This window comes from Marmota marmota, unplaced genomic scaffold, assembly GCF_001458135.2.
Source record: "Marmota marmota marmota unplaced genomic scaffold, marMar, whole genome shotgun sequence".
NCBI lineage: Eukaryota > Metazoa > Chordata > Mammalia > Rodentia > Sciuridae > Marmota > Marmota marmota.
Window position 1 is genome coordinate 3,773,451 of NW_026000222.1, and position 11,646 is coordinate 3,785,096.

Below are 11,646 nucleotides of genomic sequence, written 5' to 3' on the forward strand. Positions count from 1 at the left end.
GGTTTTCCTCAGCCATCCTGAATCCTCGTCCCCATGTGCTCTACAAGTTCCCCTGGACAGGTGCCGTCCAGGTGCTCCAGAAGGCCCCCCCGTCATCCAGGCTGTTGTCTCAGCCACACGGCAAAGCCCATCAGGAATCAGAAGTCACGGGGCACCTCTGTACCCATCAGCAGGTGTTGTCCCTGAATTTATTTGTACCAAAAAAAAAATGAATTCACCATGAAAATCACCCAAAAAGGCAAGTTGCTTTTTTTGTCTTTATGAGGATGCAGCCGAACAGGGGAAGCTTAAGGGCACGGGCTCTGCATGTCTTTGTCCAAAGCTCGCCCACACTTCTCTTCCTGCTGTGCGACCTTGGACAAGTTGCTTGGTTTCTCTGAGCTCCTGGTTCCTCACCTGTAAAGGAATAGCATGGAGCATGGCTCAGTGTTGAGAGGCCTGAGTTCATGATGAACAGGAGGCAGCCGCATCTCAGCCATCTGACTCTGAATGGCCTGGCGGCGTGAGTGACAAGACAGAAAGGGTGTCCTTGTGAGTGTGTGTTTGTATTTTTTAATGTAGTTTTGAATGAAAGAAATTATTGCGGTGGTCCAAGGAGGGGGCCTTAGGGAGGGGATCAGGTCACAAGTGGTGCCCTCGGAGGGGGTCAGCGTCCTTACAACAGGACCCCAGAGAGCTCCAGGGTTTCTCTCCCCGTCGTGAGGACACACAGAGGCCGGGCAGCCGGCAGCCTGGGGAGAGGCCTCATCAGGGCCCACCATGCTGGCTCCCGGGTCTCGGGTCCAGCCTCCACAGCCATGAAGAGGAAGTTCCTACTGTGCACACATCACCCAGGCAACTCGTCATCATAGGAACATGGGAAATCTTCCAGGAAGAGCACCGCACAGAGCGAGAGCCCCAGCCTGAGACCCGCCTGCGTCCTCAGTGGCCATTTTGACAATATCTGGGGGGAGCTGTGATTGGAATTCGTGCATGCACACATTTTTCAACCCAGACAGACTGTGCTATGGACATGGTGCGCGGTTCTCACACCTTCTTTTTTCAGTAAGATTTTGTCACATCTAATGTCCAGAGCGCGTCAAGATGCCTTAACTGGACCCCAAATCCTCAACCAATTCGTCCAAGCAGGTATCTAATTACTGCCCAGGGAACGGACGGCTCAGAGAAGATCCAAGGCTCATGACCTTCAGACAGTGTGGGCAGCAGGAGGAGGGTCCACCCACCCACGAGAGTGTCCGTGTTCATCCATCCGTCACGGACTGCGTGCCCGATCCAGGCCAGCTCTGACGCCAGGTCCCCCAGCTCAGGGAGGTCAGGACTGACCTGACCCCTGCACGGGAGCCACCCTCCACCCAACTCCTCAGGCCCAGGCTGCTGTTCCCACAGCACGAGGCCGCCAGGGTGTCTGAGCCTGTCGGGGTCCTGGGACAGGAGGCTGTGACCCCCAGGAGGCCACGACCCCAGGAGGGCCTAACCCGCCTCCCCAGCCCTGGCTGCTGGTCCAGCCTCCCTGTCAACGCCAAGGGCAGGCCTGTCTGTCCTGTCTGGTGGCTTCGCTAGGAGGGGTCGGGAGCGAAGCCAGCATTTCTGCTGACGGCAAAACAAGTCAGACAATATTTCTTTTCAAAGTCACAAACATTTTTGTGTTCCAGCGAAGAACAGGGCTCCTGCGTTTATTAAAAAAAAAAAAAAAAACAGGTCAATTATCCGATTGCTTTTAGCTTCTCAATCTCGCCTCAGTCCTGTTCTAGAACACTGAGGATGTGGAGGGCAGCAGACTTTCCTTGTGACCTTCTCGTCCCTCTGAGGAAATTCACTGTCCTAGATTCTCTCAATCTTCACCACGGCTGAGGCGCAGCAAGAGCATCGAAGGGCAGGACAGAGAGTACCAGAGTCTCAGCAAGGACACCGGGCTACGCTTCTGGTGGAGCGCACACGCGTGTGCACATGGATACGTGGGTGCACACACACACACACACACACTCTCCCGCTCACCCAGGATGCTGTGGCAGGATATCAGAAACAATTAAGAACCATTTATCTCCTTGTGAAGTTCTTAGCAAGCCCAGTGAGACTAATCCAGCCCTCCCAGCTCACGCCACGCCCTGCGGTGTCAGCGTACAGAATCCTATCAGACCCCTATCAGCTCCTGGAGGTAGAGATAATAAACTACTATCAGACCTGCCAGCGCACAGCAGCTCACGCCTGTGATCCTGGGGGCTCGGGAGGCTGAGACTGGAGGATGGGGAGTTCAAAGCCAGCCTCAGTAACTTTGAGGTGCTAAGGAACTCAGTGAGGCCCTGTCTCTGAATAAAATACAAAGTAGGGCTGGGGTGAGGCTCGCTGTTCAAGGGCCCCTGAGTTCAATCCCTGGTACCACCATCCTCCCCCCAAAAAACTAGTATCAGTCCCATTTTACAGACGAGGAAACAGTTCCAGAGACTCTGAAAAACTGACCCCCAAAGAGCCAGAAGAATGGAGGTCCACCCCGGGGGGCTGCAGACTCCATTCCAGGCAGCACTTGAGCTTTGGATTGAAAGGAGAGAGGTGTCAACGCAAACCCAGAAGAGGGCCCCCGTCTCGCCCTTCGGTGGGGAGGAGACCACCAGGCGCGGCCTCAGGCCCCCGTTCTCCTTGGCCTCTTCTTCTCCGTCACGGTCGCGTGGAATCCTGAGACGGGAAGAACCAAAAGAAGATGTCAGGCCGCGAGCCCCGGAGCGCCTGGGAACGAGAGCTGCGTGACTTGGGGTCTGCCTCTCTTGCCTTTTGGCAGCGCCTGGGGCTCCAAAGGGCTGAGGCCTCGCGTCCTTGTGTGAGGCTGGAGGTCGGCGGGGCTGGGCCTGCTCGGTGCTTGCCGTGATGTGTATGGAGGGTCACACCAACGTGTCCAGTGGACACTGTTGATATTTTTTAAGGAAAGCCTTGGGGCTTGCTGCGAGACACAGGTCCTTGTGAGCCATCAGCCGTGACCATGGGGCTGGGAACTGTGGAGCAGGAGCGGCTCTCGGGTGACCTCAGGTCCCACGCGGCTCCTCGAGGCCTGGGCCCCTTGCTCCGGGTGTGGGCGTGAGAGTGCTTGGCACGTGCGACTGCTCAGCTGGCTGGCAAAGGGCCGTGCAGCCCTACCAGGCTCTAGAGCACTGAGGCGCCACAGGGGAGCCACAGGGAGGCCCATGGCCCACCGTCCTGCTGGACCCAGCCTGGTGGCCGTCCTGCCAGCAGGCCCAGCCCGAGAGTGCAGTACATGTGGCTGCCCCAGCCTCAGCCCCATGGTCAAGTCGCCCAGCTTTGGGTCGCCCAGCTGAGGCCCTCGCAGGCCCCGCAGAAGTCCTGGCCAACAGCACCTGGGCCACTTTTTCTTCTCAATCCATCTCAAGTGGTCACTTTCTGCCACTCGGTTCAGAATGGTCTGTTTGGGAGCCATGGGATCTGACCCCTGGGTGCACTGCATCAACTCCAAGCTGAGCCCCAGGGTCACCCTTGGTGGCCGAAGTGCCACTTGCACCGTGAGGCCCTGTCTGCCCTGAGTCTCCAGCAGGCGGCTCTTATTAGGAAAAAGGGTCAAGATCAGTTTTCAAAAAACTGTCCCTGTACAAAGAGAGTGGACACAGATACTCATCAGCAAGGGGCCACTGGTGGTGGACGGTTCCAGAAGCACTTGAGGACCTGCGCGTTCCCAGGCTCAGAAGAACACGGTGACAAGAGCTCTGGGGAGAGAAATCCAAGGCTGCTCTCCAGGGCAAGGGACCCCAACCTGAGGGCTGCTTCGCTGACCGACGGAAACCCTGTTCATCTCTACCAGGAAGAATCGGCCAGTCACCCAGTCAACCTCAGAAGGTGGGGAGAAAGAGCCGAACAAGAGCACCTGGTCCCCCGAGAGCAGAGTATAAATATCTCCTGGCCGGCCGCCGCGGAGCCTGTGTGACAGGAAGGACGGGCCGCGCGGGCCACCCAAGTCCTACTTTAGACCGTCCTTCCATCAGGGTCCTGGGAGCAGTAAGGCTCACAGCCTTGTCACACCGTCCAGGCACACAGGACAGGGTGCCCTGGGCCTGGCTGCTCCCTCCACCGTCCCGAATGCCACCCCGGGCTCCGTCCTCGTCCTGCCGCCTGCCCGAGGCCCCAGCTCCTGCCCCTCCTGGCCCTCACACCCCCCAGGCCTCCCTGCCTCCATCAGGCACCTCTAGCCAGACACACCAGGCCCTGAAGCTCCCCAGTGACCCAGTGGACGCTGCTGCTTCAAAGCCAGGAAGTCTCCAGACCACGAGGGGAAACCAGCTTCACGTCTTCACTTGTCCACTGGGCAGTTTCACACTGGAATGTCTCATCCTGCTGACTGACCAGCTGTCCGTGTGACGGTCTCTTTGGGAAGGGGCCCGTCTAGGCAGCTGGTGTCCGCGGAGGAGCCGGTGCCAACCACAGAGCCTGTGAGCTCCTCGGAGCCCAGCGTTCCCCAGGAAGGCAATGCGATGTCCCCACACTCTGCCCAGTGGAACCATTTCCCTGTGTGTGTGTGTCGGGGGGGCGCACAGAGTGGCTCCAGGGGACACAAGAAGAGGCCTCCAAGAGTGAGACCCTGCAAGGGGCCTGCTTCCCCGACACTGTGCCCACCCCTTAGGCTCCCAGGCCACCAGCACAGGTGTTAGAGTCTGTAAACAAATCAAAATAACACCTGGCATTTTGCCAGGGGAATGTTAAAGTTCGTAAACAAGTCTGGATGGTGCCTGGCAAAATGTCAGAGGGAGTGGTTTGAGAAGTAACAAAACCAAGCCATTAGGTGTAGAGATTCCTGATTGGTTGACTGATGTATCTAGTTTATGGTAATTAGATAAGCTGTGTGGAATGTATAAATACTGCTCCTGTCCTGCAATAAACGGCTCCTACTCCTGCTGTATCAACGTACACAAGTTCTTCGTCACCCCCCTGATTATTCTGCTGTAGCCGGACTGCGGCACACAGGCCTCCTGGGCCCAACACTACCTTCAACCCTGAGTAGCTTCCACTCCTGGGACCGACACTGCGGAAACGTCCTCCCCCAACACTGCAGCCACCACCACAGCCACTCCCATGTCCCGACACAGTGCCAGCTGGCTGTCCCTTCCCCAGGGACCTACTGACACCCAGCACCTCCCAGGCAGCCTGCCCGACAAGGGTGTGCAGGGAGCTGCCTGGGGGCCACAAGCCATGCCAGCCGGCCACCTGGGCCCCAGAGGTGCTCTGACGTCAACTGACGGAAAGGCCCTGCTCCCCACACCTACACCCTCTTCCATGACACCGTGTGGCTCTCCTGTCCAGAGATGGCCATCAGGCTTTGGCCACTGAGATGGGCTCTTGAGGACCAGTTTCCTGGGAGGGGAGAGTGGACAGGAGAGGGAGGGGAGACCCGGCCAACTGATAACAGCTGGATTTCTGGGGAGAAAGTTCCCTCCCGTATGTTTGCCTGGCGCCCTGGCACCCTGTTCTAAATGCCCCTACCTTGACCAGTTGCAAGCTGATGTCGCGAAGGCCAAGTTGGGAGGAGACGCTAAGGAGGGGCTCTTGCAAGCCTGCTCCTTGGGTCCGCAGGGTGTTACAGGGGTGTGTGTGTGTGTGTGTGTGTGTGCAGGTGGAGGGGGACTCTGCCCAGCAGCTGCCCAGGGAGGGCAAGGAGGAGCTGGCAAAGGTGCAGCTGACCTTGACGGCTGGCGACCTTGATGGCTGGGGACCAAGCACCTCTGGGAAACAAAGGGTCTTGGTGCGACCAGAGATTGGGGTATGAAGTAAGTAGCAGGGGCCAGGGAGAGGAGGCGGAGAGGCAGGTGGGAAGGTGGTGCCCGGGCTCCTGGTGGAGGGGCAGGACTTACCCCTGCCCAGGCTGAGCTCCGGTGAGGTTAAAGTCGTGGCTCTCCTGCCCAGCACACCCTAGCCTCCTCTGGGGAGAGGTTCAAGAACCTCCAGATGAGCTCAGAACCCCGGGCGTGGGTCCACTCTTGGGACTGCCTCCCAGCTCCCCAGCCATTCCCACGCACAGCCAGGCCTGGGGAGGTGCTTCCGTCCCCAGGGGCGTGATCAGCGGGTCACTTCCGCTTGCTCAGGTGCCACGGGAGGGGGAGCTGGCCCAGCCCCTTGGAGGCCAGTTGCCACTGTTGATCAGGGTAAGAAGCAGTTGGCCTCTGCCCCTCCATCGTGGGCCAGGAGAGGCCTGCGGACACTTGTGCACAGAGACATGTGTGCAGATATGCCCTGTCGGTTGTGACAGTGGTGGACTGGAAATGAGAGCCGTCCTCCTGCAGGGGCCGGCAGAGGGCTGGTCACGAAGGCGGGAGAGAACTCTGGGCTACTGAAGAGAATCAGGCGAGTCTGCGTCCCGGGGAGGAAAGACCAGCAGGGCATGGGGGACAGGGCACGGGGCAGGGCACAGGGCGCAGGGCACAGGGTGCAGGGCACAGGGGCAGGGCATGGGGGACAGGGCACAGGGCACAGGGGGCAGGGCACAGGGGGCAGGGCAGAAGACAGAGCAGAAGGGAGCGACCCACCCTGCACCGTGCAAGCCAGGCCAGGGGCAGGGGCGAAGAATTCCTGTGTCTTTTCCCTTTACTTTTGGACCTGGGGATTGAACCCAGGGGCACTTAACCACTGAGCCACTCCCCAGCCCTTTTATTTTTTATTTTGAGACAGGGCCTCGTCAAGTTGCTGAGGTTGGCCTTGAACTTGTGATCCTCCTGCCTCAGCCTCTGGGGCTGCTGGGATTACAGGCGTGGGCCACCACTGTGCCTGGCTAGAATCTCTATTTCTGAAACCGGCTGAGGAGTTAGAGACTGTGCTGTGTCTGGGGTGGGAGACTGAAGGGCGTGGAGGAGGGGTGAAGGGACACGCCCTTTGCTCTGTCCGTCAGGATGTGGTCTAAGTTAATTTAAAAGGCATCCTGGCACCGGTTGGGAGGAGAGGCCACCTGGCAGGAAGGCCGCTTGCCAGACAGGCTGGTGGGAGAAGACCGGAACAGAGGAGGGGCTGGAGTGGGCAGCAGGGTCACGGCAGCAGGCGCCGGGCAGGTGGCACTGGGGGGCTCTGAGCCGTCTCAGCAACTGCCACCTCAGTCACAGGACATCAGGGAGGTCTGACCACTGGCCAAGGCCACAGACCCCACTGGGAGTGGCCTGAACACAGTCTTGGACCCCCGGGCTCGTGCAGAATGAGGGGACTGAGGCGCTCTGTGATTTCCATGATGGTCTTGAAGTAAAAGCACACTCAGGTCCCAGGTCCCAGATCCAGGCGCCTCCTGCAGCCAAGGGGTGACCCAAGGCTGGGTGTGGGGGGGCAAAACAGGGGTCCAGACCCCCGCCTTGGGAAGGGGCACTGTGGGCCCGCATTCAGGAGCTTCCCCTCTGAAGCAGGGTGGTCATCCTGAGTCGTGAGCCGACCTCTCGGATCCTCCACGTGTCCAGCTCACTCAGCACTCAAGGCGCCGTGGACGGAGCACAAGCGTGTCTGCTGGCCCGGGGTTCTGTCCAGGTGAAGACCCCCCGAGGCGTCGTGAAGGACAGGCCTTGGAGGCGTATTCGCGTGGTGGACCCCACACGGCAAGCCGAGGGCCCCAGGCGCACCACAGGAGCTGGCCGTGGTCAGGTGGGTGCGAGAAGCATCAGCAAGGAGGACAGGCAGGGTGGCCGGCGGGTGGAAAGTCCAGAAACAGGCCGCCCTGGCCGTGGCGCGAGAGTGGGAAGGCGACGGGTCGGCGGGGCCCATGACAGGGTGCCGTGAGTGCACCTTGTGGTTGAATTTAAAACTGGGTTTCCATTTGTTTTAACAACCTCCGCTGTGGAGGGCGGAGCTCCAGGGCAAGGCCAGGTCACGGTGACCAGCCTCCAAGTGGCCTGACTTCGCAAGCTGCTCAAGCCCAGAGACTATTTTTTGTCCGTCACCACTGGAGTCTGCAATGTGGCCGGCTCCACGTCCTTGTCCTCCCCGTCATGACTTCTGAGGTGTCTGGGGACAGTGCAGTCCCCCTGCCTCCCCCCTCCTCCTGTTCTGGGAAGGGAGGGGACGTCTGGCCCACCGGCTGCGGCCCAGCTTCCTCTTTAGAGGCTCACTCAAGCCACAATTATCCCAGCGCAAGACGCAGCTCCTCAGCAGGCCAGACGTCCTCGGTGGGTTTGCAGAAGGGCAGGGTTGTCAGGGCGGCCACTCCCACAGAGGGACAGACGGGCAGTCCAGACTCTGGAGGCCTCTGGGGGCCCCACAGTGCCTGCGTCCTCTCTGTTGGGACCGGTGACGCCTTGGGAGACCAAACGGAGCATTCTCTTATTCCGCCTGGGGACAGCGGGGGGCCTGGCTCCCGCCCTTTGTTCTGGATGCTGGCATCTTTTTATTACGACATTTTTCAAACATGCAGAAAAACCACAAGTGCACAAACCACATGGCTGTTCCACTTACCACCCAGTCACGGGGTCACCAGCGCGTTGTTGTACTGGCTTCCTGCAGGAACACACACACACACACACACACACACACACACACACACGACCCCCCACACTCCAAATCACAGACATCGTCCATGTCGCACCCCGGATGCTTCCTTCCCTAAGGACATCCAGGAAAATAAGGAGGACTTTCCACACAGCCACAGAACCACGCCCACGTCCAGCACAGCGGGCAATGATCCCTTCATCCTGCCTGATGTCCACCTCATATTCCAATTGCCTTGACGCCAAACATCTTGCACAGTTTTTTAACAAAACCAAGGTCCAACTGAGGGTCAGTGCAGGTGACGTTGCTTTGCCTTTTCTCGGTCACATCGCAGCACATCCTCTTCTCCCTCTTAAAGAAATCAGTCGGGTCCCTGGACCCCCGGAGGCTTGACAGGAAACCACAGTGACGGAGATGCCAAGTCGTCACGGGAGGGGCACTCAGCACGCATCCCCAAGGGGGCGGCTTCCCCTTGCAGCTAGCGAGTGCCCGGGTGATGTTTGCCCCTCCTCTTTATGCTTTGTCCTGGGGTGGAGAAGTGGGGGGCGTGCAGTCTCAGGTGGAGTCTCAGGTGGCCGAAGCCTAAGTTTTCTTCCAATTTGGACATGGGGACACGGGCTCGGAGCCAAGGAGCCTGCCCACCACCCCCGGGGACTTGAAAGCTGGTCCTGGGCTCCTAGCCACTCTGCCACGTCACCGGGACTTTAACTGCCACCCAGACTACTTTTCTGGGGCTGTGTCCCTGCCCCAGGGGAAGCCAGGCCAGGAGTAGGAAGCCTGAGATGGGCAAGTCCAGATTTGCACTAGCTGGGACCCGATACCTGAAGGTCACCGAGGCCTGCATTTGACCTTCACCTGTTTGCAGTCTTCGGGTGTCATTTTGAAATCTGTTCATGACAGGGACTTAATAAAACATGTTAAATAGTGTTCATGGCCAGGTGGCTACTTTGTTGGGCCACAAGGTGAAGGTGCTTGGCCTCGCTGGCTCCTGCCGAGTCCCGTCACGGAGGGAGCAGGGTCAGGAGCCCAGGACCTGCGGGTGAGGAAGGACCAGCCCTGGCCACAGGGCTCCCATTGGGGACAGAGTGACACCTGGAGGTGCAGAACTAGGGAAGTGACAATGGAGTGTAGGCGCTGAGCTGGGGGTGGGGGTGGGGGGGATCTCAGGATGGAACATCAAAGCTGGGCACTGACCAGGAGCAGGAGTTTGAGGAGTGCCCACAAAAGGGCACGCGGAGCCCAGAGAGCGCACAGTGAGGCCGAGGTGTAAGGGGCGGCTTCCGGGGTGTGGCCAGCACAGGGACAGTCAGAGCCCTGCTAGAGGGGAAACGGTGACGGTGGGTGACACAGCCAGGGTGAGCGCTCGGGTCTTATCCCAGGGATGTCACAGCATCGTGGGAAGAACTCAAGAAGCACAAGTCTGGATCTGACCTCCTCAGAGGACGCGAGGACCAGAGACCCCAGCTGGAGACCAGGAAAGGACAGAGGGACGGAAGGGACCAGAATACGCCGGAATGATCCAGGAGGAGCAGGGCAGGGTATGGGGTTGGGTGGGCGGAGGTGGGGTGCAGGGAGTGGGGCAGCTACTGGGACCCCAGGGTTTCTGTGCCTGCTCTGTGTGAGGCAGAGCGGATGCAGAGGACAGTGACCCCGGTGGACAGTGGAGGAGGGCTGGGCGCAGGGACGTCCCCGGCCTTGCTAGGCGAAGTGTGTAGCTGGAGGCGTTTGGGAATTTGAGTGGGGAGCACAGAGCTGGGCACTGCAGGCACAAACGTGTGTCCTCAGCCACTGTCCAGGGAACAACGTCACCTCCAGAGGGGTGCAACCAAGATGGGAGGAGGGGACAGGTGCAGAAATGGCCAGGGATGGACGGGGAGGCCGGGCTGGCCAAGGACTCTGGGGAGGCAGGCAGAAGAGCGAGGAGCGTGAGCAGGGCGCACAGGGACCTTGCTCTGGGCACAGGGAGGTCAGTGGCCACTCTGGAGAGCAGTTTCCATGGTGACGGAGGGCAGAAGCCACAGCTGCAGAGCGAAGGGGAGCCTGGTTGGAGGACAGTCCCTGGGGGGGGGGTGAAGGAAGGGCCGTGGGTGGCAGCTCCTGTGGGGGGTGGAGCCGAGGAGGGAGGCAGGAAGCGCTCGAGGACTCAGAATCGAGGCTGCTGCTGGCCCCAGAGAATTGGGAGGCCAGAGCGCCTCCGCCGCTGAAGGCCTGAGGGACGCTGAGGGAGAGGGTCCCTGCAGGTGGCCAGGCTGGGGACTCCACGGTGTGTCCTGGACTGTGAATCGGGGTCTGGTTCTGGAGGCCACGCGGGGCGCCCCACGTGCCAAGAGACCTGCAGGGAGCGTCTCCTGGGCTGCCAGGTCCGGGGTTCTGAGGACGCTGGCCCCTCTGATAGGCAGACTGATGCCCTCCCAACGACGTCCAGCAATCTGTAAATGTCACCTTCCTGGGCCAGGGGCTTTGCAGACGTGATTTATTTAAGGATCTTAAAATCGGGAGACAATCCTGGATTATCCAGTGGCTCAGTGTGATCACAGAAGTCCTTACAGGGGAAAGGGGGGAGGCCGCGGCCCAGGAGGGGGAGGGCAGGAGGGGAGCCAGGAGTGACCGAGAGGACGAGGCCCTGCGTGGAGGAAGGGGCGGCCAGCTGAGGGATGCGGGTGGCCTGAGGCAGGAAAAGGCAGGGCGGAGGCTCCCCAGAGACCGGGATGTCACCCCCTGGGGACCCTTGCACCTCCCAGCTCCCGAGCTGGGGGAGGGACATCTGTGCTGTTTGAGTGGCAGTGCCGACATTGGCGTTCCTTGTCGCAGCAGCCACAGGACAGTAGCACATGGCCACAGTGGCCTGTCTAGGAAAGTGTGTCAGGAGACTCTGTTGGGAGGAGAGTGAGTGGGGCATGTCCCAGTGTCCCCTCCTGGACTTCCCCCCTGTGGGGAAGGGACGGGCTGGGTACCTTCCTGGAGAGCCAAGGTCGTGTCCACCCGAGGGAGGGTCCTGGGAAGGAAGGCAGCACTGAGCCGAAAGCTGCCCAGGACTTAGGGAGCCCTGCGGAGGGACTGGGTAGGGGTGGCCTGGACCCCAGGCTCAGGTGAAGGGCCCTACTGCCCCAGCTGACAGCAGTGCTGGCCAGGGTTGGAGCCGGGACGGAGCCCTGGGCTGGGAGTCCTCAGCGGCTGCAGCGGGGGCAGTGGTCCCTTCCT

General features: G+C 60.1%; 2 long non-coding RNA genes across 4 annotated transcripts in view; one reads left to right on the forward strand and one right to left on the reverse strand.

Moving 5' to 3' along the window:
* Positions 1 to 223: 223 nt before the first annotated feature.
* On the reverse strand, positions 224 to 6,071 carry LOC125613088. 3 transcript variants are annotated; one of them, XR_007343587.1, is made up of 4 exons: positions 5,844 to 6,071; positions 2,458 to 2,670; positions 2,182 to 2,306; positions 224 to 2,003 (listed from the first exon to the last, which is right to left on the reverse strand). It is a non-coding gene; the product is annotated as an uncharacterized LOC125613088 (long non-coding RNA). The 3 variants fall into 3 exon arrangements; XR_007343586.1 differs by having other exon boundaries at positions 237 to 2,306; positions 5,844 to 6,048; XR_007343585.1 differs by lacking the exon at positions 2,182 to 2,306 and having other exon boundaries at positions 239 to 2,003; positions 5,844 to 6,043.
* A 414-nt stretch (positions 6,072 to 6,485) lies between these two features.
* Positions 6,486 to 11,646, forward strand: part of LOC125613087 — a 6,507-nt gene continuing 1,346 nt past the window's right edge. Inside the window, exons 1-2 of the long non-coding RNA XR_007343584.1 lie at positions 6,486 to 7,605; positions 9,825 to 9,983. This is a non-coding gene — a long non-coding RNA (uncharacterized LOC125613087). The remainder of the gene's footprint in view (positions 7,606 to 9,824; positions 9,984 to 11,646) is intronic.